This window comes from Lissotriton vulgaris, chromosome 9 (assembly GCF_964263255.1).
Source record: "Lissotriton vulgaris chromosome 9, aLisVul1.2, whole genome shotgun sequence".
Classification (NCBI taxonomy): domain Eukaryota; kingdom Metazoa; phylum Chordata; class Amphibia; order Caudata; family Salamandridae; genus Lissotriton; species Lissotriton vulgaris.
Window position 1 is genome coordinate 976,651,228 of NC_141697.1, and position 27,927 is coordinate 976,679,154.

Consider the following 27,927-nt stretch of genomic DNA (forward strand, 5'->3'; position numbering starts at 1 on the left):
TCAGTTATTGCATGTTTATGGAAGAAAATCCCTCTGGTAAATAACACAACAAGCAGTACAACGAATGTAGACTCCAACTAGGGCCTCTGTTTCTCTAAGGAGTGCCCAACGTAACAGTAGTTGGCGCACAGCTAAGGTCATTGGTTTAGTATGTTGCCGTCTTCCCCTCAGAAAGGATGCAAAGTGGTATTTGCCAGCATGTTCTGTTGAACACTTTCCGTATAGCGCAGAATGAGCCTTCTTCGCAACAGTTATGCAGTGGGCAGGATTCAAGCTAACAAATAAGGGCTGGCCTGGCTGTCATAAACTGGGGATGAACATATGGAGCTTCACTGCAGCATTTGGAGGCGCTACACTGAACTCTATGTGGATCACCTGTTGTTTATTCCTGGACAGTTGAATCTTGGTGGCGTCTGTCCCTACAAGGTTGGGACCGAGTCTGAAGTTTGCCCATCACCCTGCTACTTGTCAAAATGCATGCTCTGCAGACTTACATAATATTACATAAGACCAGTATCAGGTGATAGAGTGCATATAGAATGTGACTGTGCAGAGGGTTTATGACCTTGTCTGCAAATTAGCAAAGTGACACTTGAACAACAATCAGAAGTTCATTTCTTCAATACCTCAGAAGTGACATACTCTCAATATACATCGTAGTTGCAATTGCACTAAAGAGCCGGATTGCGCTATTTTCTTCTCATCATTACAGTTCTAGGGTCTTTCCTTCTCAGCAGTCTTAATGTTATTTAAAGACCCTCCCCAGTAACTGCAGGTGGTGTAAGGCGCTTGACAAATGAATGAAAAATATGTGGAGCTTTGGGCACCAGGGTAGGCCCGTGAAGAATTCCGGGTGCACAGGAAGGTACTGCTAACTATAGGGGGCACGCAGGGGCTGAGTAGCAGACAGTGGACGCACTCGGGACGGTATACGGACGGCCACTATTTCTTCCAATATTTTTGATGTTTTATCCCTCACCCATGCAGACAGATGGCCCTCTGGGACTGCCTGCGAGGAGCTTGTGCAGAGGCAGGCAGTGTAAGCAGCTGGCACCGACACTGAATCTATGGCTTCTCTTGCCCTCAGTGCTTCTCCTTTCATGGGCACCAGTCGCAGGTGCCTCGGTGTGACTCATCCCGCACGATGCTCCGTATGCAAAGGATGCTCGACTTATCTGTTGCCCCCCTTCCATGCTGGGCACGACTGGGAATCTTTTACTTTTGCAGAGAGCTGCAGCATTGTCTTGCAGCCACTTTGGATTTCTAGCTTCGCAGGTGGACGATACATACATTATATATATATTTTGTCGTGGGTTTCCGCTACGTTGATAAAGATTTGTGTCGTAAGTGACAGTTTGCATTCAGTTGTTAGTCGATTTAAATTTGCTTCATCTTCATAGGTGCTCGGGGTTGGACTTGAGGTGTAACATGGTGGAGCCAAGTATAACTTTTAACAAACATACGGTTTTGGTCACTGGTGAATACAAACCATATAATATTTTTTGGTTTCTATTTGGAAAGTTAACAAAAACGAAAGTGCATTATACAGGTGGTCACTCAGTGGTCAAGTATCAAGAAGGTGGGTGTTTTCCATCGAGGGGTTCCACTGAAGGGTCGAGCCAGAGGCCTGGCTCAGCCCGAAGTCCTCTAACACGCTCGAGCCAAAAACGAGCCGAGCCGAACATACTTCTGATGTTTGTCGCCCAGCTGTGTGCCCACACACCAGCATTCTCACCCCTCCCCCGTGTGCCGAATGAGATCGGGTTAGGAAAAGGGAGGCTTTGCTATTTTGATTTACTCCTCGCTAGTCCACTGGCTGTGAGACAGAGGGTTTGAAGGTGCTGATAATCTGGTACCTCTGCGCCTTCACTGGTTTTCAGAGTGAGGCCTGCAGCAGCACACTGCTGGCGGTCAATGGAAGCTTTGTACAAAGTGCACACACAGCCTGGCAGATCACGAGCACTGCAAGCAGTGCGACAGTAGCCTATCTCAGCCAGGAGCCCTCAGTGGAAGATATTACCTTATTGATGCCTACACACATGTAACGCAATACGGCTTATGCATCCCCTCGGCGCCCTTTATTCACCCTCTGGACTGCTGTCATAGATTGTTCACTGTTGTGATATTTTGCCATAATTTGGTGTTTTAGTTTAATGGTTGACTAAGTGTCTCCACACCTTTTGTTAATAGAGCGCAGCAGATTGTGTGACTTTTTGAAAGTTTTGATGTTAAATGCAGCCCCGTGTATAAGTATGTCGGTCTCTGCAATTAACATGAACACTTTCCAAAAGGCATGAACTCGGCCGCCCTATATTAATAAAAGGCATGCAGCAAGCATCAAAACATAGCGTGTGCTTTTACAATTACTAATATATGTTAGTGATTCTGAAAGCACACATCCTGCTTCTGGACTTGCTCCATGCTTTTTGTTAATAGAGCGTGGCTGCAGGAAGATTGTGTACATTTTTTAAAGTATTCATGTTAATTGCTGCAAATAACATGTATACTTCCAAAAATGCACACAATCTTCCCGCAGCCACGCTCTATTAACAAAAGCATGCAGCAAGCCCAGGGCTTTAAGTGGGCTGGGTCCTGCTGATGCTTAGTTTTTACGACCGGTCCCAATCAGGCTCTTCATTTTTGCCCTCACCCTTAGGGTAAAAAAAAATCTCAACTGCTGAAAGCCTTTGGTGTAACTTCATAGGACTTTTTAAAAATAATTTCAGAACTAAGGCATTTTCAATATATTCAACAAAGCTGTAGTTGTTGCTTATTTATCCTATGCAACTAACAACCATTGACAAAGTCAATAGCCCTGTGTTGTTGTAGGTATAATGTTACTTATTGTGTTATATATCAGCACAATAACGGTCGGGGGGCACACTATGCTAAGCAGAGATTTTTAGCTTACGTGTTTCTACGCCACGCCCTTAATTAAATCAATTTGCCCCTTGAGAGACCCCCTAGGGTTTTCATCCCTCTTAAAGCCCTGAGCAAGCCTAAAAGCACCATGCGTGCTTTCAGAATCACAAACATATATTAGTGACTCTGAATACACACATGGTGAACATCTATGTACATCCCCCCCTGTGTATCCAAGAAAGCATCTTCAGAGCGGATAAGTGAACTCATGATTATCAGTTTTAAAGAGTGGAGTAACCCCCGCCTTGGAAGAGCCAGCTCTGTTCTGCAGAGTCTTGCCCTGATGACCTTGAATAATTCTTAAACAGATTATTGCAAATAGCATTCTCCTTTCATTTATTTTTAATCTGGGTAATGTGTGAGACTGTATTATAGAAATTTTTTAACAAATGTGGTTTTGTTTCATGCAGCATCCATAAAAATGTTTTATTTTAGATTTGAACAGGATCTCGGATATGAGAAATGGGAGGATGTCACAGTGATTATTTGCAGTAGTATTAATGGGTTTCTACTGTGTTACAATATTGAAAAAATACATCACTATCCCTGAATATTAACTATAAACACATTTGGAATTTGAACTAGTGTGTCTGTGCACTGTTTGTGATTTGGCCAAAAGGACAAGAGAAAGCTGAACTGGATCATAAATTCAAAGCTGATCCGCACAGAGGCCCCCAAAACACGTTTGGCTGAGGGCGCTCAAAGTCCTTAAGATGTCCCTGAGCCGCCGCCGTGTAGTTAGTTCGTAAAGAAGAGGTTCACTGGCACTGTGGAATGAGGCTGGTTGCCCCGTTTTCCACATATATATATATTAGTGTAGCTTTGTCGTGGTTGCAGATGCTCTGCACTTTCTCATTTCGAACATGACACAACCATTGTACAGCAGTCACCAACACAAAGGCCACCCCCCTGGCTGGACTGGCCTTAGCAGGCATCAGGCGTTTGCCTGGAAGGCTGGGGTTAGTTTTGGAGCAGTGGGGGCCAGTTGTGTTACTAGGGGCAGTTTTGCAGCGACGCTGCAATATGGGCCCTCAATAACAAAAGCACCAGTGCTGGGGACCGGGTTTAAACAGTAGTGCTTGACACTTGGCACCCCCTCCATCCCACCTGTGGTGGGAGGGAGCCAGTTCAGCAAAATTGCCAGCGCTACTTTTTGGGTTCCCAGTCCGGCCCTGCCTGCCCCATCAAACAGGCCTCCTCCGTTCCAGTACCTAGGTCATTTATCTGCACAATCAAGCAGGAACTCCAGTGTCAGAACCCCTGTCGTTGCACCCACACACGCGGTTGGGTTCTTGGCGCACATTGCTGTGGCTGGAGCGCACAGAGACCTCACACTGCCACACACAGAGGAAAACAAATAGAGGGAACATTGGTCGCAGCTCATCTGAGCAGATGAGGGGTTTCATTCTTTCCCTATCTCGATGACTGTCTGTTGAAGGCGGCGTCACCCCAGGCAGTTGTCTCCCACCTCTAGACTATGACCGACCTCCTGCATTTGCTGGGGTTCTCCGTCAATGTGCTGAAGTCGCACCAGATTCCCTCTCAGAAGCTCCGCTTCATCTGAGACGTTCTGAACACGACGCGGTTTCAGGTCTTTCCTCCCAAACAGTGAGTCTAGGATATTAGGGCTATGATTCCGATCTTTCAGCCTCTATCCCAGGTTTCGGTCAGAATGACCCTGAGGCTGCTGGGCCTCATGGCCTCCTGCATCCTGCTGGTCGATCATGTCAGGTGGCATATGCTGGCTCTGCAGTGAGACCTGAAGTTCCAGTGGGCACAGCATCAGGGCAACTATCCGATTGCGTCCAGATCTCAGAGGGTACTGCCCAACAACTGCAGTGGTGGCTTTCAAACCAGGGCTGGGTCAATGGCAGATCCCTCTCCCTTCCCCAACCAGACCAAACTGTGGTGACGGACGCATCCCTACTGGGATGTGGCAGCCACATGGGAGAGGCGGAGATCAGAGGCCTTACATCAACCTTCTGGAGCTCCGGGCGATTCGTCTTGCACTGAAGGCATTCCTTCCCTCTGTCTATGGAAGAATAGTGCAGGTGTTCGCGGACCACACCGCTGCCATGTGGTATTGCAACAAACAGGGCGGGGTGGGGTAGTGGACTCTATGTCAGGAGGCCTCTGGACATGGCTGGAGCATCAGAGCATTTCCGTGGTGGTTCAACGCCTGGCCGATTCTCTGAACGCCAGGGCCGATGAACTCAGCCGCAGGTGCATGAAGGATCACGAATGGGGGAGTGCCTTGGTTAGATCTATTCGCCACCAAAGAGAACGCACAATGTCAGCAATTCAAAGCATTGGAATTTCCAAGGCGGCACTTGCTTGGCGAGGCTTTTCGTCGCGTGTGGAGTTGCGGTCTGTTGTACGCCTTTCTGCCTATACCACTTCTGCCGAGAGTGCTGAAGAAGATCAGGCGTGACCTGGCCCAAGTCATTCTTGTGGCTCCGGATTGAGCACGAAGAGTCTGGTATCCCGAGCTGCTCAACATGGCAACTGATCTTCCGATCTGACTGCCTCTTCGGGAGGGTCTTCTGTCGCTGCAGCAGGGGACAGTTCTCCACCCAAACCTGTCCAGTCTCTACCCCCTTGCGTGGATTGAGGGGCGGCGGTTGACGTCATTTGACTTGCCTCCCGAAGTCTGTGATGTAATACAGGGCCGCCCCGCCAATACACCACGAGTAGCTCAAGTGAGGAAAGTGCTAATGAACATCAACCTAAGAGAAGAGGACGAGGTCGGGGCAATTGGCGAGGTCCTAGACCACCTTTTTTCCAACAGCCCTTCCAACCTTACCCCAACCAGGCTTACAATTGGCCAATGATGGGCTATCAACCCCAAGGTCCATTCCAAAACCAAGCATTTGACAACCAAGGATTCCAAAATCCGGAATTTCAAAACCCCCAATTCCAGAATTTCCAGGGGCCTTTTTTAGGGAGAGGCCGCGGAAAGGGACGTGGCAAACAGAAACCACCAACACGGGTGAATTGGTCCGATCAAGACCAAGAAATCACCCAACGGATAACCAGGAGTATGGCACAAGGATCGACCCCGAGCACGAGCAGAGAACAAGTCTAGTGGTGAACTTGTCGGGACATCTCCTCACTCCCATGGAGGAACATCTTTTGAATAAGGGATTGGGTTTCGTACCTACCCACCACCCAGATCTCGTCAAAGTTCGACAAGATCTTGCTGTCTTTTTCCGTAACCTGAGATTGAAGGTATTTTTTGAAAATCGGGATCCCAGTGAATACAATACTGGAGACACTCCCTTCCGCCCCAAATCTACATTTACACCACAATTGGCGTTACTTCCCCCACAAATTGCGGCCTTTGAAGAAGCAGTGGTCCACGACCTGGAAACTTCCAACCTGAATAACTCTGGTCACTATTCAAATCTTTCAAACTGTGAGAGGGAAACATTAAGAACACTAGGTAACAACAGAAATATCGTTCTGAAACCCGCGGACAAAGGGGGAGCGATAGTGATGATGGATGCAGCCGCTTATCATCAGGAATGTATTCGCCTCCTTTCGGACGACAGGACCTATCAGAAACTCAGAGAGGATCCCACTGAAGAGATCTCAAGAGAAATTAGCATCATGGTGGAAGAAGCTAGGACCAACGATTGGATCACTGAAAAGGAAGCTGAGTTTCTTGTTAATAAATATCCTAAAATCCCTTATTTTTACTGTCTTCCGAAAATACATAAGACAGTGAGGCCCCCTCCCGGTAGACCCATTGTCTCCGGGATGGGGTCTCTACTTGAACCCCTCTCGCAATTTTGCGATTTTTTTCCTCAAACCAATGGTTCAAGCCTTGCCTACTTATTTGAGGGATACCCTGGATATTCTAAATGTACTGAAAGATGTCACTTTTGATTATGATCAAGAATATCTGATAGGGCTAGATATAGAGGCCCTCTATACAAACATTCCTCAACGTGAGACATTGAGAGTCCTCGAGTCGCTGCTTTTCGGAAGAGACTGGTCTTTTCAAACCCCACGTGCCTTCATCTTACATCTGGCCGACATAGCCCTTACTAAAAATTTCTTCGAATTCGAAGGGGGGATCTACCTTCAAACCCATGGCACTTCCATGGGTAGTGTTTTTGCCCCCAGCCTTGCTGGACTTTATGTGGGGGCTTTTGAAGACACTACAGTGTTGGATACAAATGGACCCTGGTCTAATAACCTGAGGTTATGGAGACGTTACATTGATGACGTCCTAGTGATTTGGAGGGGCGATAGAACATCTGCGGATCTTTTCCTGGAGTGGCTTAATGCCCAGAACCCGTTCCTCCATTTCACCTCTACCGTCACCAAAACCAGCTTGCCATTCTTGGACCTAACTATCGAACCCTGTGAGGGCTCTCTGAAAACGAAAGTCCATCATAAGCCCACGGACAAAATTGCTCTTTTGGCCTTTGAGAGCTTCCACCCACGCTCCCTACGGGAGAATTTACCCGTGGGACAATTTTTCCGGATTAGACGGAATTGCTCGGATAAGGACGACTTCGTTGAGGAAGCTAAACATCTGTCCTCAAAATTACAACAGAGGGGGTACCCTATCAGAGTCATAAAGAAAGCTAAGAAGAGAGTACTCAACGCTAACCGGGAAACCCTCTTGTCTATAAACAGGAGGCCCCAGACAAAGAAACCTGTGTTTGTCTCCACATTCAATACGGCATCCCAACAGATTAAAAAGTTGGTTTTAAAAACTGGAAGATTCTGAACACAGGGGGGATGAAGATCGAGACACCCCTATTCTCCTTCAGACGGAGCCAAAATCTGAAGGACCTCCTTATACACACCAGACCTAAGGACCCAGGAGTAGTGAGAGAGAATTTTACAACAACAGGCCTACCTAGAGTGACTGGTCATACTCGTTGTGGCGCGTGCAGTGTCTGTCATTTGACGAGCAATTCAACCACCATTGACTTAGGGCTTCCCACTCCCTGGGAACAGAGATCACACACTAATTGCAATTCCCAGGGAGTGATTTATCTCCTGACCTGCCCCTGCCAAAAAGCGTATGTAGGGATGACCAGTAGAAAAGTGCGGGTAAGGATCACGGAACACCGCAGTACCATCAGATGCGGCAAAACCAACACGAAACTGACATCACACTTTGCTGAGCAAGGACACAGTATCGAAGACATCAGATGGACTGTGATTGAAAAGATAAAACCCAGTAGACACCATCTGGAAGACCAAAGAATACTACTACAACGAGAACAGTGTTGGGTCTACCGTTTGAAAAGCCACATAGTGGGTTTAAATGATGAGATCCCGTGGCAAACACTAGGGAGGCAAACATGATAACTATCAACCTCAGATTGGCGTTACCTTTCTATCTGGTCCTAGACCTTTTCAATACTCTTGTATAGATTCCTGTGAATCATTTACATTTGGTTGGCACTGGATGATATAATATTACACCAGTTCTAGAGAGACATCATCCTGTCTAATGCCAGGGCTCCTGAGTCCGCCTTCCAGGAAGGAGTCAGGGAGGCATACACTTGGGTACTCTGTTAGTCTCATTTCCCTGCCCGTTCGGGCTTGCTCCACAGTATTGCTCAAATGTACCTAGTTGTTACATTATTATTACACAACATGAGCAATTTTGGATGGGTAGTGAGTGTCACACCATCTCTGATTATTGGGTCTCAGGGTGCTTCCAGGGTCCCGTAAGACTATGATGGGGCACATATGCTATTTTTCTCTCCTTCCCCCTAAAAACAACTTTTTCTTTTGTTCCCTACCTGAGGGGTCTATATGCGACACAACACTCGCCAACGCAGTCGCGTTTTCTGCTTCAAACTTGCTTGCACAATTTTTCACCTATTGACATGGTGCACGAGAATTTCTCTATGGCCGTACTTACTTTCATGTCAGGTAAACCCATCCATTTCTCACGAGGGTCTACCAATGCCTGTGAGGTTACTCTTCCGAATTCCCGGAGGATTGTGTGACATCCTCTTGCTTGTGCTGACTCTATACGAGTGTCGGAAACTGACCCCCCTCATGGTCTTTGGTATTCCAGGTGAGAGATGCTTGCATCAAAAAGCATTTCAGTGAGAGTGCGATAGTTCCGCTGGCAATGCGGACTTTGTGCATTTGAGGTGTATTGCGGACTCTTAGCATATGAGGTATACTTTCGGGACGGCGAGGATTATGTACATAGCGGGAGTGAAGAAGGGTTACATGCAACTTCATCTCCCGAAGGCCCCCGCTGCTTATCACGTCGATGTTGCGACGTAACCATGGCGAGAACGTCATCTTACTGCGACATTGCGCATTTGATAAACAGAGCTAGGAACACCGCGTTTTCCAACTACGCGGTGGTTCTGTGCCCGAGTAAGTGTTTGCGGGCGCTGCCGGACTGAACGGTAAGACCATGGGTCGGGATGTCTTCTGTCACTGAATCTTACGAAAACTTTGAAATGCCGTTAGATAAGAACATTTGATCATTGTGAGTCATTTGACTCTCGCTGTCTCTTTCACATCGTGCAGATTGTGTTCATGGGCAGAACCCCCCGGGCGGCCACCAGTTCGAGTTTTTGATTTCTATAAACTCGGTGAGTTCACCTGAAGAATCGTATTATCAAATATGAGAGCTCGAATCTTTTGTTTAATTTTTATTTGCTTCTCTGAATAAGTCTCATGACCTGCTCCAATTATTGGGAGCCTTTGGATAGGTTGGTATGGGATGCACGGAGTATCAGTGTTGGGTTATGGTGTTGTGAATGTGTCACTTAGTCTTGCGAAATATTATACCTCGTAATTTATTATCGAAGTATATGTTGTGAGTGGTTGAATATGACCATCTCTCTTGTATGAATGTTCTAATCAGTATGTGAGGAACCCAGTTTAAAAATTGCAATATTGTGGAGACTAGCCTGAGCATATTATTAATGCTCAGGACATAAGAGAGATTTTTAGACTAAACCTTGTGTTGTGGGGGATGAGTACTCACTCTCACTGATTTTCTCTTCTCTTTATTCTTCTCTAGTGAATGTTTTCCCATGATTTGTATGGGGACATTTCCTCCACTGATTTAGAGACATACCCAGCAGAGTACGGTTCCTAGTGACCTACACCTAGCTGGGTTACCCAAGGATCTTATTAAGACACGGGTAACCGGTGGATCTAACTGCGACAGTCCTGAAGAAGACCAGGGTGACCTCTCGGGGCACAAAACAATGGTCGAAACATGTTGACTCGAGCAGTGGTAGGAGGGAAGTCTTGAGAATCCTCATTTTCTCAACAAGACATTTTCCCATCCTTTCTTTTCTTTTCATCCTGATAAGGGTACCACAATTGGTTCTAATAAAGTAACTCTTTCTTTTGGCACCCCTAATCAGTTTTAACACACGTCCTTACTGCACTTATTTGTGTCGCACATCTGATCCACAAGGTGTTGCTTGTAGGAAGGTGGAACCAATGGCTCTCAGACCTCTTCTCATAGAGGGATGTCATCCCCTAAGAGAAGGGAGCATGAAGCTAAGATGAAGGAAGCCAATCTGAGGATTGAAAGGGAAGAACTTGCCCTGGCCAAAGAGAGGCTTGCCTTTGCTAGAGAGCAGAAATTGTGTGGGGCAGACCCCACTGGTGGCAGCATTCTCCCAAGAGAAAAAGACAGGAGTTTAGACACTAGACACCTGAGTAAGATAGTGCCCCCCTTTAAACAAGGGGATGACATCCACAAATGGATGACTGCTTTGGAGAGGGCTTGCACTGTACAGTGTGTACCCCAGAGTCAGTGGGCAGCTATCTTGTGGCTCTCCTTTGAAGGCAAAGGTAGAGATAAGCTCCTCACTACTAGAGCTGAGGATGCTAACAATTACCAAGTCCTGAAGAATACACTGGTTGATGGGTTTGGTTTAATCACTGAACAGTACAGGTTGATGTTCAGAGATACCCAGAAAACTCAGTCTCAGGATTGGACTGACTTTGTTGATTGTGCCACTAAGGCTTTTGAAGGCTGGCTACTGGGAAGTAAGGTTACTGATTTCAAAGGATTGTACAATCTAATTATGAGAGAGCAAATCTTAAGTAATTGTCAGAACCAGTTACTACACCAACACCTGGTAGACTCTGATCTGACCTCTCCACAAGAATTGGGTAAGAGGGCAGACAAATGGGTCAGAACCAGGGTCAGGCCTAAGAACCAGGGCGGTGACCAAAAGAAGGAATCAACCAAGCCTCAAGAGAAGGGTGGGAATAAATCTTCTGATCAAACCACAGGGCCCCAAAATTCCTCTGAAAAGGGTGGGTCCCAAACTTCTCCCAAAACCCAAAAGAAACCTTATTGTCATACCTGCAAACAGGTAGGCCATTACAAAAGTGACAACAGTTGTCCCAAGGCCAACAACAATAAGGAGAACATACCCCCAAATAAAGCTTCCCAGCCTCCTGTTACTACTAGTAGTAATCCCCCAGGTGGTGGGAGTGCCCCCAAGAATCTGGGTGCATTTTCTTTGGGAGTGCCTGGGGACTCTGGCCTAACCAGGTCCCCTGACTTAGAAACTCTTGTCTGTGAGACTGGCATGGGGTTTGCCAACTTCACAACCTGTCCCAACACTTTGGGCAGGTACAGACAGGAGCCCCTCATCAATGGTTCAAAAGTTGAGGCCTACAGAGACACAGGGGCCAGCATCACCATGGTGGCTGAGAGCCTAATCCCCTCAAGGCAACTTATACCTGGTGCCACATACCAGGTAGTGAACATTGATGGAGTGCAGAGAGATCATCCCATAGCAGTGGTAAATCTCAGGTGGGGAGGTGTCACTGGTCACAAGAGAGTGGCAGTGTCACCAAACGTACCTGTAGATTGCCTACTGGGGAATGATTTAGAGATTTCAGCCTGGGCTGAGGTAGAGCAAGAAACCCATTTTAAAATGGTAAACCTCCATGGTAAGGTTAGTGGGGCAGTGATAGCCACAGCCCCAGTCCAAGATGTCCTCCCTGAACAGGTCAGGAGGGCTGTGCCAGTCACAGCCCTATCCCAGAAAGATGCCTTTCCTGAACAGGTTGGCAAGGCTGTGATGGTCACAGCCCAAACCCAAACTGAGTCCCTTCCTGAAAAGGTTGGTGGAGTTGTGATGGCCACAGCTCAAACTCAGACAGATAATAGTGTTGTGAAGCCTGAAACAATGGATCACTCCACTCAAACTGAGAGCATTGAGGAGGAAGAAAAGTCTTCCCCCTCCCAGACACTAGGTGAGAGCCAGCCTCCTCAGGGAACGGACTCTACCCCTGTTGAAGGAACTGTCCCAGAGGTAGTCAGGCCTAGCCTGGCAGAGCCCCTGATGGCAGTGGACCCTTCCCAGGTGGGACCCAGTCTGGAGCAGGTAGCCTGCACCTCTCTACCCTGCCTCAGTCAGCCCAGGGCTGTAGAGGTCAGGGAGGCCAGTGGTGGACCCCAAAGGGCCCCCTGTCCAAAAATCCCCAATCAGCAGATTAGGATCACTGAAGCTAGTAGTCCTAGCCAAGTGAAAATAAAACAGACTCCTGAGGGATCCCCCTTAAAAGTAGTTAGGGAACTCCCACAGCTGGACACTGTTGGGCACAGCCAAACATGGGGCCTAAAAACCCCTAACCTGACCTGTCCCTCCAGTAAGCCAAACAGAGGGACTCAGCCTCCAGCTTTAGGTAGCCAGAGGTTGACCCTGAGAGCTCATAGCAACTCAGTACTGGAAAGAAAGGCACATATGGTGGATAGTGATTGGAGGAAGTTGAGCCCAACAGTAGTGGAGTCTCACTTCAGTACTCCATTCCCACACCAGCCTTTTACTTTGCCAAAGCACACCACAGGTAGTGATTCCCTATGGTGGAGACCCTCAGATACCCTTAGGGTGAGGGGTTGCTTAGTGGACCATGATACAGGGGGTAACCATGCCAGTGCATGTACCACCTCATATGGCCACTCAGGCAATATAGGCTTACCTGGTCAAGGATAGCCTTATCTCCTTTCGTTTGGGGGGGGGGGGGGGGGGGTGGGGGGGTTGTGTAGGAAGGTGGATACCTGACTATGGTTGCCCCCAACTTTTTGCCTGGTGTTTTGCTGGTTTTCCGACTTAGTTGGCCCAGGACCCCAGGACTACTGCTCTCTCTCTAAAATGGATTCCATGTACCTTAGGTACATTTCCAATTGGTACTGGGCCACCTTATCAGACCCTGTAACTCAGGGCATAGGTGTACCCAGGGCCTACCAGGGGCTGAAGCATGTATTATGCCACCCCTGGATGGCCATCTAAATCTGACACAACTGGCTGCACGACAGCTGGGGCAAGGTGGTGTAATCACCCTTTGCTGTAGATATAGTATACCTATATCTAACCCTAAAATGGACACACAGATTCCTATCAGTCACTCCTATGGCAGGCCTTGACAATCCTGAAGGCAGAGTGCTTGGAATCGTGTGAAATGGTGCTCTGGCATGAGCTGAGCCCGTTTGCAGCTTGCGGAACCAAGTCCTAATAGCTGTTCCACGATAACGCGTACCATATACTCTTAAGTGCATTATAATCCTCGCGGTTAAATGCTATCTTTGGTATCGCTTTATCAAAACATGTCGAGTAAGGTGTCATACTAATTGGAATATTAACCCCTCGCCAATTCTGGCAATGGGGTTAGCATTCCACCCTTCTAGAGGGACACGACATGTATGTAACTGTGAACCCCGGTTAAAGTTAACTCGAGCCTCAGCATCACAAAATGGATGCTGCCACCACAGACACGAGTCTGACCCCCTGCAGCTGGGAGTCCTTCCAGCGAGGGGAGCTTGGACAAAGGGTTTCCTGTCAGGGGCGGTGCTAGCACCATCCCAGACAGGGTTTTGTGTATCCTGGGTAGGCAGGGCTTTACAGGAAGGTGACTGCAAGTGGCACCCCGGTGCTCACTACGCATCTGCCGGCTAGAACCAGTTCCAGGAGCACACCAGCCCCTGGCCTGGGGAAAGTCCGGCATGGGAGAGGGGTGTAACCACCCCCCTTCCTGGTCCCACCCCTAGGGCAGGACCTAGTCGCGTACCCACCCCTTTCTTTAGGATAAAGGCAGGAGCGGGGACCCTTCCAAATTAGATCATCTTTGAATCAAGAAACTACTTTCTACGAAAGGAACTCTCGACTCTTCTCAAGATTTCTCCCTTGTGACTAAGGAGTAGTCACCCTGCATCCGCAGGCACCATCTAAGAACTCTGCGGTTTGGTGCACGTCTTTCCTCCGGAATCCTACTGACCAGCTCGACGAGACCCGGCTTCCCTGGCACCTCTGACCTCTACCTACCTCTACAGCTAAGCTGAGAACCGTAGGTGCGATGAGACCTCGAGGGACCGGCCATCATCAGAACTGCCCAACTTCTATCCAGCACGACCGCCGAGGGATCCTCTGGTGAGTGCTTTGGGGTCCGAGAAGCCCCGACCCTGAGCAGCTCCAGCACCGAAGTCCAGCCCCCCAGCATCTCCACGATCTGCGTGGGGCCCTTCTGCTTTTTGCTGCTCACCGCGTTGTCTGGCTACTAGCCCGCTGGCTTGTGGTCTTCCCGACGACGCCCAACGACAACAACGCTGCTGGTCTGGTTGCTCCAGACTGGCCCTTGCTCCTAGTTCCCGGCGCCAACTGGTTCGGATCCAGGCTTGGAGGATGTTGTGCTGTTTGGGTGCAGCTCCTCCTGGGCACCTCCTTCAGGCCACAGCATCTCTGCCTCGCCGCAAACTCCTGCGGGAATCCCTTTGGTGTTGCAGGAGGTCGCCAGGGCTCGGGTCACATCCCGAGCCCGTCTCGGTGCTTTGACAAGGTTGTCCTGTCTAAGGCTGAGGTTACGCCGTTACGGCGCCGGCAGCAGCTGGACCGTGCAGAGCCACAGGGGTCGGTGGACCCTCATAGTCTCGCTCCTGGTCGAGGCCGGGTGAGGACCCCTTATCCCTCCCCGGGCCCCTCTTGTCCCTCCCCACAGACGGCTGCCTCGTCGGAAAACGAGTCCGAGGTTGGATCGTTCCGGGCACCCCACGTGGGTTGCCGAGCGATCTCCGCCTCATTCTGAGCCGCTGCTGGTGGAGGACTTCGTGTCACTCCCCAGGCTCGTCTCGTTCCCCCACACAGGTGGCTGCCTCGGCGGGGACCGAGTCGGCACTGTCCGGGGCCGGTTCGACTCCAGCTCCTCCGCGGTCTCCGGTGTGGGGTGACTTGGAAGAACCTTGTCCGGCGCCGCAGGATGGTGCTGACAACCTGCCTCAGGCGGCGGACTCTACGGATCCGCGCATGGGTCGTACCGCAGATTCGTCTTCGGACACTCCTTCTCCGGAGGCAGGCTGTATATTGGTGTCGTCCTCCCCGGAAACTGGTCGCTGTGTGGTGTCTTTTTCACCGGCGTCGAAGGGCAGCTCCCCACCCTTCCCGAGGCAGAGATGTTCGTTGGAAGAGTAGTAGGTCCCTCATTCCTTGGCTCCTTCTGACTTCCAGGTCTGGCCCTTGCCTGTCCCGCTTGGCCTCGGGGACGGCCGCCTTCGTTTGCAGCCGTCGCCCACGCTGGAGCTGTGCTCTCCACCGCAGGGTCCTATGGAGGCGGGTGCGGCCTACGCTCACGCTGTGTCCACGGCTGTGGGCATCCTGCGCATGGGTGACCCGTGGCTCACTTTCCGGCGGACCATCTATTGGAGGTCCTCCACCAGGGCTCAGGTGGGAGAAAAATCTTACTTCCCTTTGAAGGTACCCTCCTCTCTTCCTTGATGGGGGCTTGGAGGCGTCCTGCCTCAGGGGACCCGGTACCTCAACATCTTCTGCACCAGCACCTCCCGGCACCGCGTGACCCGGTGTGCCTTTCTCTTCACCCCTCTGCCTCCAGTCCTCTTTTGCGGACTGATTTTCCCTCCCTGCCGCCGCTGTTGACCCTGCCATCCGGAGAGGCCCGCTGGCTGGACACTTGGGGGCGCAACATGTTCACCTCGACCAGCACTGCCCTGCGGACCCTTAACTCCTTGTGTGTGCTGGCTAGGGCCTCCTCCTGTTTGTGGGTCTCATCTAAGTCTCTGGGATCCGCAGCATCCCAGGAGGGTGATCAGGTGGATTTATGGCATCATGCGTTTGATCGCCGGGAACTTCTTCTTCCTCCCTTCTTGTCTTGGCATTGGGCGTAAGCTGTGTTGCCTTGGGGTGCAGTGGGGTGCTTCAGCCTCTCCGACCTTGCCCTTGGTTCCTCTTTAGCCTTCTTCCCCCTCTTACATCCTTTGGGGTCGTGGAGGTCTGCTTGGGGGGTTCCCCTTGCCTGGCAGGGATGAGGTTCTACCTGGTCCATGGATCTGGTTCCCTGTGGGGCCCTCTGTTCTATATTGGCTGGTGGGGTCCTTTCGCAGACCCTCCTTCCCAGGGGGTATTGCTAGGGTATCTATTCTACGTGAAGGAATCTGTTGCTAGTAGTCTCTATCAGATGTACAAGTTAGTTAACTTCGGTAACAATGTATCTGGTAGAGACGATTCTAGCCGCAGATTCCTTCACAGCCCACCCTTCCTCCCCTATTCTGCGAGGACCCTCGGGTTGGTCTTCGGTTACTCGTCTCCTGGTGGGGGGCTGTATCTCCTGTGAGTGCCTTCTTTGTTCTTGACGAGTGACTCCATCTGGGGGCGGTTCATTCCTCCTTTGGAGGATGGGGTCCCAGTGTTTCGGTGTCCTGCTGCTCTGGCTACTCCAGGTGTTGGGGGGATTGCTTTCTATCCCTGTCCTCCCTCCCCTCCCTTCTATCCTCTGATTAATGGTTATCTGGCCATGTCTTGCCCTTGTGGGTGGTTGCCCTCTATGTTGGGGTGGTTTGGAGGTTTGTTGTCCCTGTTTGTCTTGGGACTGGTCCCCATCCTTGCTCAAATAATAATAATAATAATAGAGCATTTATAAAGCGCATGGCTGCACAACTGTGTATCCCCGCGCTGACTGCCGACAAAACTCTCAACGGAAAAACGGAAAGAAAAGGTGCAGAAAAGTATTATTGGGGAAAGAGGTGAGTTTTTAATTTGGCTCAGGATGGGGGTGGTAGGTTTCCTACGTGTACCATGACCATACGCATGTTCCTTGCCTCTGGGGCACAGGGGAGGGAGGCTGTCTCTGTGCTGGCAGGGTGGTTGCACAGGGCTCTGCTTGTTTTTTGTTCTTTCCCTGCCTTGGGTTCTGCAGTGTTAACACTACTGTGGGTGGTGTTGTTAGTCACTGTTTCTTTCCCCATTTTCTGCTTTTCGCACACTGTTCCCATGCTGCCACAGTTTTTTATATGGTGATTCCGTGTTGTGATGCGGAAAAGTTCTCTGAAGAAAACTGACGTAGGCGCGCCGGGGTGGGTCTTATGTAACCTCGCTGACGTCACTTGCGTGGACGACGCCTGGCCGGAGCCGCGTGATGTCGCCCGGCCCCCGGCGCGCAGAGATACTGTGGCAAAAAGGTCATCGGATCCAGTCTCACGCCTGGGAGTAATTCTACGTGAAGGAATCTGCGGCTAGAATCGTCTCTACCAGATACATCGCTACCGAAGGTAAGTAACTCATACCTTAGTCTTTCAAAAGCAAACTCCTTCTTTGTGAGCTGTTTTTTGTAAAAGAAAAAAGAGTTTGCTGTTCATCCATATGAAACATGACATCCACTCAGCAAACTTTCATTGTTTTTAGAGGACCACCATGGTGGTGGCTTCTCAGAAGGCACAGAAATCTTCTGCAGGCAAATGGACATTTTTAAATATAGTGGACTGTATGTTCACCAGGGTCTAAATCACTACCATACTCACTCAGTATCAACTTAGTTGAAGGGTACTTTGGCTCATCGATAGACCCAAAATGCCAAACAGATTGCAAGAATTGGAGGCAGCAGAACTGAGACTGCCTTCAGGTGCAGAATACCAAGATCCTACTTGTTGACTATGTTGACATTTCCCCCTCTTCCTTTCACCCTCTTCCTTTCACCTGATCTGAAACCTTATAAACTTCACTAGTTCTAGTCAAAAATGTACTCATTTTTGGTCTAAAATTTAACCTCAATCTCTACCCCTCTCCAGCCCCAGTTCAGTGCCAATCCTCCCCCTCCCATCTAGTTCAATGACATTTCTACTCTCGCCTCCACCACCGGTCCCCAGCTCAGTTGCAACCTTCCAACTTTGACAGTTTCATGGCACACTTGATTTGACACACCTCATATTACATCGTTAATGCAGAGTTCAGAGCCATCCAGAAAGTCTCATATTTGTTGTAAGGTACCAGAACCACATCATACCAGCATTGAAAACCCTTAATTGGCTATCCATCAAGGAGAGAGCACAGTTCAAGGCCTTCTTGCTAATCCCCTAAAGCACTGAATGACTGTACCCCAACATACCTTTTGAAAGTCTTTTGGTGCCATCAGCCATCCTTGAAATGAGTTGGAGAGAAAATACATATGTAAAATGCCATTTTCACACACCAAACATTTGAGACCACTTCCGCACAAGGCCTCCTTGCTCCGATTAATCCAAGGCTATGTGTTTTTCTGGTCCTGCTTCACTTTTCTAGCAATTCCATCTTTATACAGTGTTTCCTGGTGTGAGATCAGAGATTTATGAGTATCATCTTCTAATATGAGGGCTTTGTACTAATCCATAACTGTCTTCAATGACTTGACGCTCTTGATACGCATTGGCTGAGGTCAAATGGAAGATATGACTTGGACCTGATCATCTCTAAGTATTTCTAAACCCTCTCTTGATTAAGTACTATACCTGGGCTAGTCCAAAGCTATACAACTAGCTTCATTTGGCAGACTCAGAATGTTACTTGCATCTGACATTACTGCTGCCCTAGTGTATTCCCATGTTATCATAAAGGCCAACCCCATTCAAAGTGGTCTTTGGTGGTGTTGGACTTGGCATTTTTTGCAGGGTCAACCCTGAACTTTTTGCCTTCCTCCTATATTTTATCTGACCTGTTGTTGGCTATTTTATGACTCTGGGCACTTTACCACTGCTGATCAGTGCTAAAGTGCATATGCTCTCCCTAGTGTAAATTGATGTATGAATTGGTGATTCCATAATTGACTGATTTGGTTTACTTGTCAGACCCTGGTACAGTGCACTGAGTGTGCCCAGGGCATGTAAATCCAAATGCTGCTAGTGGGCTTGCAGCATTGTTTGTGCCACCCACAGAAGCAACCTTGTAAAATGTGTCTAAAGTCTGCCATTGCAGAGCCTGTGTACAGTCTTGTACTGCCATGGTGACTGGGCAAGTGCACCCACTTGCCAGTCCCTAAACCTTCCCTTTTCTTCATATCAGACACCCCTCTGGTAGGCCCAAGGGCAGGGTGCATTGTAAGTATAAGGTAGGACAAACCCTGATGTGTGTGGTGTGTCCTAATAGTGAATTACAGCCATTTTCGTTTTTCACAATTGCAAGGCTACCTGTTCTCTATAGGCCAGAATGGGCAGTTAGATTATTACATCTTATAGTCCTAACTGACTCAGGGAACATGGTAGAAATTCGGGTTTAGTATGCCTGAACTCAAAATGGTAAAATATATATTTTAGTGAAGTTGGTTTTAACATTCTGCGTTTGAAAATACCACTTTTAGAAAGTATGTATTTTCTTGTCTAACTATCCAGGCCTGCTTCTGCTAGGTTGTATATTCCTTGTCTGGAGTTTGAGTGATAGGGTTGGGGGATTCCAGGAGAGAAGGTGAGTCCACCCAGTGGTGAATAGCGAGATCTACATCTAGATGAGAGGGAGGAGTTGCACCTGGGACCTGAATAGGACTGTCTCTGCCCCCCACAGTGCTGGCTTCACCCCCTGGCGTGCTTCTGATGTCTCTGCCCTGAACTGTGAAAGGAGATAAGGAATTATGTCAACAGAGTGCTCCAGGGCTGCGCCTTTCCTCCACAATTCTGTCTCTACCTCCTGTGGGGCGTCTGATGTTTCTGCCCTGCGAAAGGAAAGGAGTCATGTAAACAGAGTCCTCCAGAACTGGTTTGGACTGGGCAAAGGCCCCTCTGCCCTCAGAGGACAAAGGATTTTGGGGTATAAATATTGGGACCCTGATCCCAAGAAATTAGATCACTTTTGGACTACAAGAAGAAGCCTCTGCTGAGGAGAGGAACCTGAAGAAACTGAGGAAAGACTATCCCTAAGCTGAAGTGCTGCTTGGGTGATTGGCCTGCAGTGGTTGCCTGACTGCCAAAGAGGGGAGAAAGAACTGTTCGAGGCATATGAGCTGCACATCTCACATTGAGCATTAGATCGCCACCTGGTGTTGGGCTCGGATGATTGCATGTTGTTGTCATCTTGGAAGAAGTCTTTGTAGTCACGAGATAGGTGACTCCTCCCTTGGACGATAGTGCGCATGGGCATCGACTCCATCCTTAGATTGTTTTTTTCCGCCACGGGGTTCGGATACAACTTTTCCGCTCCTTTTCGAAATCTACTTTTCAAGTAGTTTGACGCGTAAAACTTTAACAAACAACTTTCGATATCAATAACTATCGACTCTACTTCATCAGATCGATTCCGGCCGTCGACGCGGGCTATTGGGCCTATCCACGCACTGAGGCCTACAAATAATGGAAAGGATGCAGTTCAAGAGATGCTCGAGTGTGGAGCAAAATGTCCACACAGCGACCATCACGAGGTGTGTAACCTGTGTTATCGCCAGAACACGACGAGTCGAGCTGTACAACTTGTGCATCCTTTCGATCCAAAAAGACCATTCGAGATCGGAGGGCCCATCGACACAATATGCAAAGATCCGCCCTGGAAATGGTGGATATCTTCAACGAGGGTCCATGCATCCCAGAGGAAGATTCCGATGATCTCCAAATCGTATCCGAGGCAGACGACTTCGATGGCTCCATACCTTCGGGTCAACGCGTGAGGACTACTGCCCCTACCCCAGCCCTAACACCTAAATCGAAGGCAAAGGTCAAAACTCCGCCTTCGGGGCCCAGTCGCGACCGAAAAACTGCTTCGCAAGCCCCTCCATCAAGCCCTGCTCTGAAGAAAATATTAAAGCCTTCCGGTAGCTCGGGACCGAGCAAACCGCACGTGCCGATACCACCAGCTCCCTCTGCACCGAAACCGAAAGAAGTCCCGGTTCTGAAACACACTCAGAAACAGTCGACTCCTAAAGACAAGACGGCTCCGAAAATAATGAAGCCTGTTTCCGATGCTTCCAAGTCGACCAAAACAGCTTCCAGCCCAAAATCTTCGGTGCCAAAACCTACAAAGCCTGCTTCCAATGCTTCCAAGCCCACAAAACAGGCCTCGACTCCAAAAACAATATCTTCTGTGCCGAAACCTATGCCAAAGGACTCTATAACAGCTCCTAAGGCTAAAGACAAGCTACAACCATGCCAGGAACTGATAAAATAGTCGCCGAAAGCGGTTCCTGGACAAGAGGAGCTTTTTCAACCTGATCCTTTGCAAAAAAGGATATACATTGATCCATAAACAAGACATGTTTCTACTATGCCACACAGAACGAGAAAGTTAGATACAGCACCTACACCTCCAGTGCGTGTCAAGAAGAAGTATTCTGCCACATCACCTATGCACCCTTCTTCTCCTGTACCTTCTCCTTCAACTCCTCTTCCTTCAAACCTTTCACCTCAAAATTCTCCTCCTCATTCTTCACCACCACATACACCACCTCAGAATGATCCAGATGAGCCTTTTCCCTACCCAAGTGATACACCAGATTGGGATTACCCAAACCCACAGGATGTACCAGACATCCCTAACCCACATACATATCCATCCAAACCATCTCCTCCAGAAGATAATATTGGTTTTGGACATTTACTCAATAGGGCTGCCATCTATCATGGTGTCACAATGCACTCGGATGAGCCAGAAGAAGATTTTTGGCTAGATACTTTTGAACACTCCCAAAGGTAAGTTCAAATACTACCTATGATTAAAGGGGTCATTAAGCATGCCCCAGAGGTGTTTAAAGATCCTGTACTAGCTAGGATCATAAACCCAAGAATAGAAAAAAAGTACAGACCTGCTCCTGGCGATCCTGCCTCCATTAAAGGACAGCTACTCTTAGATTTCCTAGTCGTTTCAAATGCCAGAAAACGAGCAAACTCCCAAACATCAGGTGTAGCATCACCTCCTCATAAGGAATCAAAAATAATAGACGCTTCAGGCAAGAGAATAGCTGCTTAAGCTAACAATACATGGCGCATAGCTAACACACCGGCCCTCCTCGCAGGATACGACAGGGCTCACTATGATCAGTTAGAAACACTTTCACAACATATACCTGACCAATATAAAGCACAGGCAAATGACCTTATCCAAGAGGGTAAGCTAATCTCAATTGCCTCCATCAAGTGCGCACTGGATGTAGCAGACACTACATCTAGAGCAATAAACACTAGTGTCCTACTTAGACGACATGCATGGCTACGCATTTCAGAATTTAAGCAGGAAGTGCAAACAACCATCTTATATCAGCCCTTCAACCAACAACAATTGTTTGGTCCAGAGGTAGACGCAGCACTTGAAAAAATGAAGAAAGACACTGATACAGCCAAATCTATGGGAGCTCTGCAGTCCACCCAGGCACGAGGCTCCTTTTGTCGCTCCTTTTCCAGAGGAGGCTCCAAACAAGCTGGAGCAGACAATTCAGCTTTCTTTAAAACTAATACACAAACATCCTCCAATAGAGGATATTTTAGAGGATGCTATAGAGGCAACAACAACAAGGGAAGAGATCGAGGAAATAACAATAATCGAACCTCTCCCAACACAAAACAGTGACTTCCTTCTGCTTCCCCAACAGCATTCCACTCCTGTAGGAGGCAGACTAACAAAGTTCCTACCTGTCTGGAATTCCATCACAACAGACAAGTGGGTAAGACAGATTATCCCGTATGGCTACTGCCTAGAACTTACAGCTACCCCTCCACATATACCACCGGAACAGCGTCCAATGTCTACAGAACATCTAACATTGCTCAAACAAGAGGTTCTATCATTGCTTTTAAAAAACGCAATAGAAAAAGTTCCATTACAACATCAAGGAACAGGGGTTTACTCGCTGTATTTCCCAATACCCAGGAAGGACGGGACACTAAGACCAATTCTCGACCTCAGGCTCCTCAATCTATATATACACTCAGATCTATTTTATATGCACACTTTACAACAAGTGCTCCCATTGTTGCAAAAAAGCGATTTCCTTACTACACTAGATCACAAGGATGCCTACTTCCACATTCCCATACATCCTTCTCACAGGAAGTATTTAAGCTTTGTACTAGAAGGACCACACTATCAATTCAAAGTCCTTCCATTCGGAGTCAGAACTGCACCAAGAGTGTTTACAAAGTGCCTAGCAGTAGTAGCAGCACATCTCAGAAGACAACACATCCATGTCTTCCCATAACTAGACGGTTGGCTCATAAAAGCCAAGTTATTCAATCAGTGTGCCCAACACACATTACAAACAATTCAAACATTGCACAACTTAGGATTCACAATCAACTACATCAAGTCACATCTTCAGCCCTCTCATGTACATCAATACCTAGGGGCTACAATAAACTCAGCTACAGCTCTAGCTTATCCCAGTCCAGCCAGGATACAGGGCATTCAAGCCTTAGTCACAAAGTTTCAAACACAACACTCTCTCCCAGCCAGAGTGTTCATGCAACTAATAGGCATGAAGGCATCATGCATTTTTATTGTTCCTTATGCAAAATTGCAAATGCGCCCATTGCAAGAATGACTAGTACATCAGTGGAACCAGGCTCAAGGACAACTTACAGACCTGGTGTTGGTAGACAGCCGCACACATCGCTCTCTGCAGTGGTGGAACAGCAAAAACGTGTCCAGAGGGCGGCAGTTCCTCGAGCCTGCTCCTCAAATAGTACTTACAACAGATGCATCCCTAACAGGATGGGGAGCCCATCTCCTACATCATACAACTCAAGGGAAATGGACCACTCAACAAAGAGTGCTCCACATCAATCACCTAGAGCTGCTAGCAATATTCCTAGCACTCAAGTCCTTCCAAGTACACGTACAGAACAAAGCTGTCCTGATCCGGACGGACAACATGACAGCCATGTACTACATTCAAAAACAGGGGGGCAACACTCACTGCAACTGTCCCAGCTTGCACAGAACATTTGGAGATGGGCAATTCCACAAATAATATATCTGTTAGCAGAACACCTTCCAGGAGTTCACAATCAGATAGCAGATCTGTTAAGTCGGCAGACACAACAGATTCACGAATGGGAACTACATCAGCAAGTTCTCATGCCATTCTTTCACAAGTGGGGTCATCCAGACATGGATCTGTTCACCACACACGAAAACGCGAAATGCCCAACCTTCCCTGCCAGGTTTCCACACTCGTAGTCTAAAGGCAATATGGATGAACTGTCCAGACAGATTTGCGTTCGCTTTTCCGCCACTCCCACTAATACACTAGTGGTACGCAAGCTAAGACAACAGTCTCTTAAGATGATCCTAGTAGCTCCCACATGGGCACGACAACTGTGGTTCACAACACTGCTAGAACTCTCCATAGTTCCACACCATCCATGATAACGTAGAACCATGGAGACATCAGATATCCAGATCCAAATCAACTGAATCTAGCAATCTGGCTCCTGAAGTCTTAGAGTTTGGCTACCTTAACCTACCACCAGACTGTATGAATATCATTAAGGAAGCCAGAAAACCTACTACTAAAGCCTGCTATGCAGCAAAATGGAAGAGATTTGCTATTTACTGCAACAATAATCAAATTGATCCACTAGATGCTTTTATCCAGAATATTATCTGCTACCTTCTACACTTACAAAGATGTAATCTAGCATATTTATCTATAAGGCTTCATCTTGCAGCCATTGCTGCGTACCTACAAAATAGACAACATCTGTCATTATTTAGAGTACCTGCACTTAAAGCATTTATGGAAGGATTGAAAATAATAATTCCTCCTAGATTACCACCCTCTCCAGTGTGGAACCTAAACATTTTTCTTACCAGCCTCATGGGACCCCTTATTCAACCTTTACACAAATGTGAACTGCAATTCCTCACATGGAAAACAGCTTTCCTTATTGCTATTACCTCCCTCAGGAGAGTAAGTGAAATTCGAGCTTTCACTACACAAGAACCATTTTTACAACTACACCGTAACAAGGTGGTCTTAAGAACAAATCCAAAATTCCTTCCTAAGTACCAAACAGTAGAGTTACCAGTGTTTTTTCAAAACCCAGACTCTGTAGCAGAAAGAGCTCTACACACCCTAGACATAAAAGGAGCCCTTCTCTATTACATTGATAGGACCAAAACCTTTCGAAAAACAAAACAATTGTTTATAGCTTTCTCACCACCACATAAAGGCAACCCCATCTCTAAAGCTGGAATTGCTAGGTGGATTGTAAAATGCATACAAATATGCTATCAAAAAGCAAAACGTACATTAACAATTCCTCCTAGAGCGCACTCCACACGCAAACTAGGAGCCTCTATGGCCTTCTTAAGGAACATTCCTCTAGAAGACATATGCAGAGCAGCAACATGGTCTACAATACATACCTTCACTAAACACTATTGTGTTGCTGTGCAAGCAAAGCAGCAATCTGCAGTAGGCCAAGCTGTCCTCAAAACTCTCTTTCAAAGTACTGCAACAGATACAGGCGACCACCACTAGTGGAAACACTGCTGTATAATCAATGCTCAGTGTGAGATCTGCAGCTAACATGCCTCATACGGTAAATGCTACTTACCAGTATGCATCTGTTCTTGGCATGTAGAGCTGCAGAGTCTCACACACCCACCCGCCTCCCCGGGACCTGTACCTGTTCCAGTTCTATCTTAATTAGATATACACACATGGACATCCCTTTTTTCTATTTCTACTAACTCCATCATTTCCCATCATGGCGAAAAACAATCTAAGGATGAAGTCGATGCCCATGCGCACTGTCGTCCAAGGGAGGAGTCACCTATCTTGTGACTACAAAGACTTCTTCCAAGACGACAACAACATGCAATCATCCGAGCCCAACACCAGGTGGCAATCTAATGCTCAGTGTGAGACTCTGCAGCTCTACATGCCAAGAACAGATGCATATTGGTAAGTAGCATTTACCTTGTGTACTTTGCTTTCAACTTGTGAAGGATCTCCAAGGGCTTGGAACCGAGTTTGCCTCCTGCTAAAGTCTCAGGGACAACAGACTTCAAACCCCAGCTCCCCAGAGTTCTTTGGAAGTGCCTGCTGCTGTTTTGGGGCCTTCTGAGGGACTCTGTGTCGCAAGGAGCTGGAAGCGCGACTCAAGAGGAAGAAGTGTGTTGCCGTCGCTGCTGTCGCATTGTGAATGTCGGCGCTGTAGCTGTCGTTTTGCACCGCATCGAGAGAAGCGTCCCGCAACGAAGAGGAAGCGTTTCGCCATCGATGCTGCTGCAGTTGCATCTTGAATGTCGGCGCTGTAGCTGTCGTATTGCACCGCATCGAGAGAAGCGTCTCGCAACGAGGAAGAAGCGTGTCGCTGCTGTCGCATCGTGTATGTCGCCGCTGTAGCTGTCGTATTGCACCGCAATCAAGAAAAGCGCCTCACATCCCCGGAGAAGCGCGCCGCCCTCTGAGCTGGTGCCGTCGCATCTTGGATGTCGCCTCTGTAGTTTTCGCATTGTGTGGAAGCCTCTCGCAACGTCAGAGAAGAGTGCCGCAGCCTAGGCTGTTGCCGTTGCATCGCTGAACAAGGGTGTCGCCGCATCGAACCGAGACTTCTCGCATCATCGGAGAAGCGTGTCACATCTGGAAGATCTTCACGTCTTTATTTCTTTGCACCAGAACTTTGCAGCATTTCCATTGCTGCAACACTTTTGTTGTGGAAGCGCAACCCATCGTGAGGTACATTGACTCAAAGTGTCGCATTCTAAGAACTGAACAGAACTAAGCTAAAACTATCATTTTAAGTACAGTATTGTGGATTTTTGATGTTTGTGGTCTTGTGATAAGTCTATATAAAGAATACTTTTTTTTTATATAAAACCTGTGTGTTGTCCATCTGTAGTGTTGTCACTTGATTACTGTATGTGGTCACAAATGCTTTACACACTGCCCCTGAGATAAGCCTGTCTGCTCGTGCCAAGCTAATAAGGGGGTGAGCAGGGGTTATTTTAGGAGTGTACCCCCTTACCCTGACTTGAGGCAAGGGTCCCTATTTGTCACAAGTACCTACCTGTGCCAACTAGAGACCCCCAAATCTAACAGATGGCTTCAGCTATTTACAGTGCTTTACAAAAAGTGGAAACAGATAAATACTGATAGTGAGTTATTGTGAATAGAATTGTTAGAAATCAAAACCACGCTTGAAATATAGATTTTTGCTGGTAGTCCTTTTCAGGTATTATAAGGTTTAGGTTTAGTCATGCTTCATTTGTTTCACATCTGCAATACCTTTTCCCTACCAATATTGAAAGTGAATTGTTCCTTAGCGTCCTCTGTGTTACTTTGTGTGGAAAGTTGTGACAAAGGAAACCGAATAAACGTCCATTCGTCATTTAATTGTCTTCTATCTTGTTTCCTCATTATCCAAGTAAACAATGTGTAGCAGGCATGGTCTGAGATAGTTCTGTGGGCCCATCACTGTTAGGGCAGTACTAGATTTAATGTTATTCTTTTGACATTAAATATTTCATACTTAAGCTATGCCTGATACCAGACCTTCTCTATCTGAAGGCAACTTAATTCTTGCACCATGCAACTGTTATCAAAATCAATGTTTTATCTCTTTGAATTTCACTAAAAGTGTTATTTTTGGCCTATGTAGATGTAATAACCCTCTTCATTTGCCACATCTTCTGAATATCCCTGTACTGGGCTACTGGTCAAAAGACATCAGGACCATCAGTAGGGATTGCTTACAAATCATTCTTTATTCCTGGTCATGGGTGTCATATCTTTTGTGCCCAGCAATTTGTTAAATGTAATCTGCACAGTACTGATGCCTTGATGACTGAAAAGCTA

General features: G+C 47.8%; 1 protein-coding gene across 1 annotated transcript in view; it reads left to right on the forward strand.

Annotated features, from left to right (window-relative positions):
- FANCD2 (FA complementation group D2) overlaps positions 1–27,927 on the forward strand; it is a 1,101,131-nt gene that overhangs the window by 718,955 nt on the left and 354,249 nt on the right. The gene's annotated exons all lie outside the window — the stretch shown is intronic.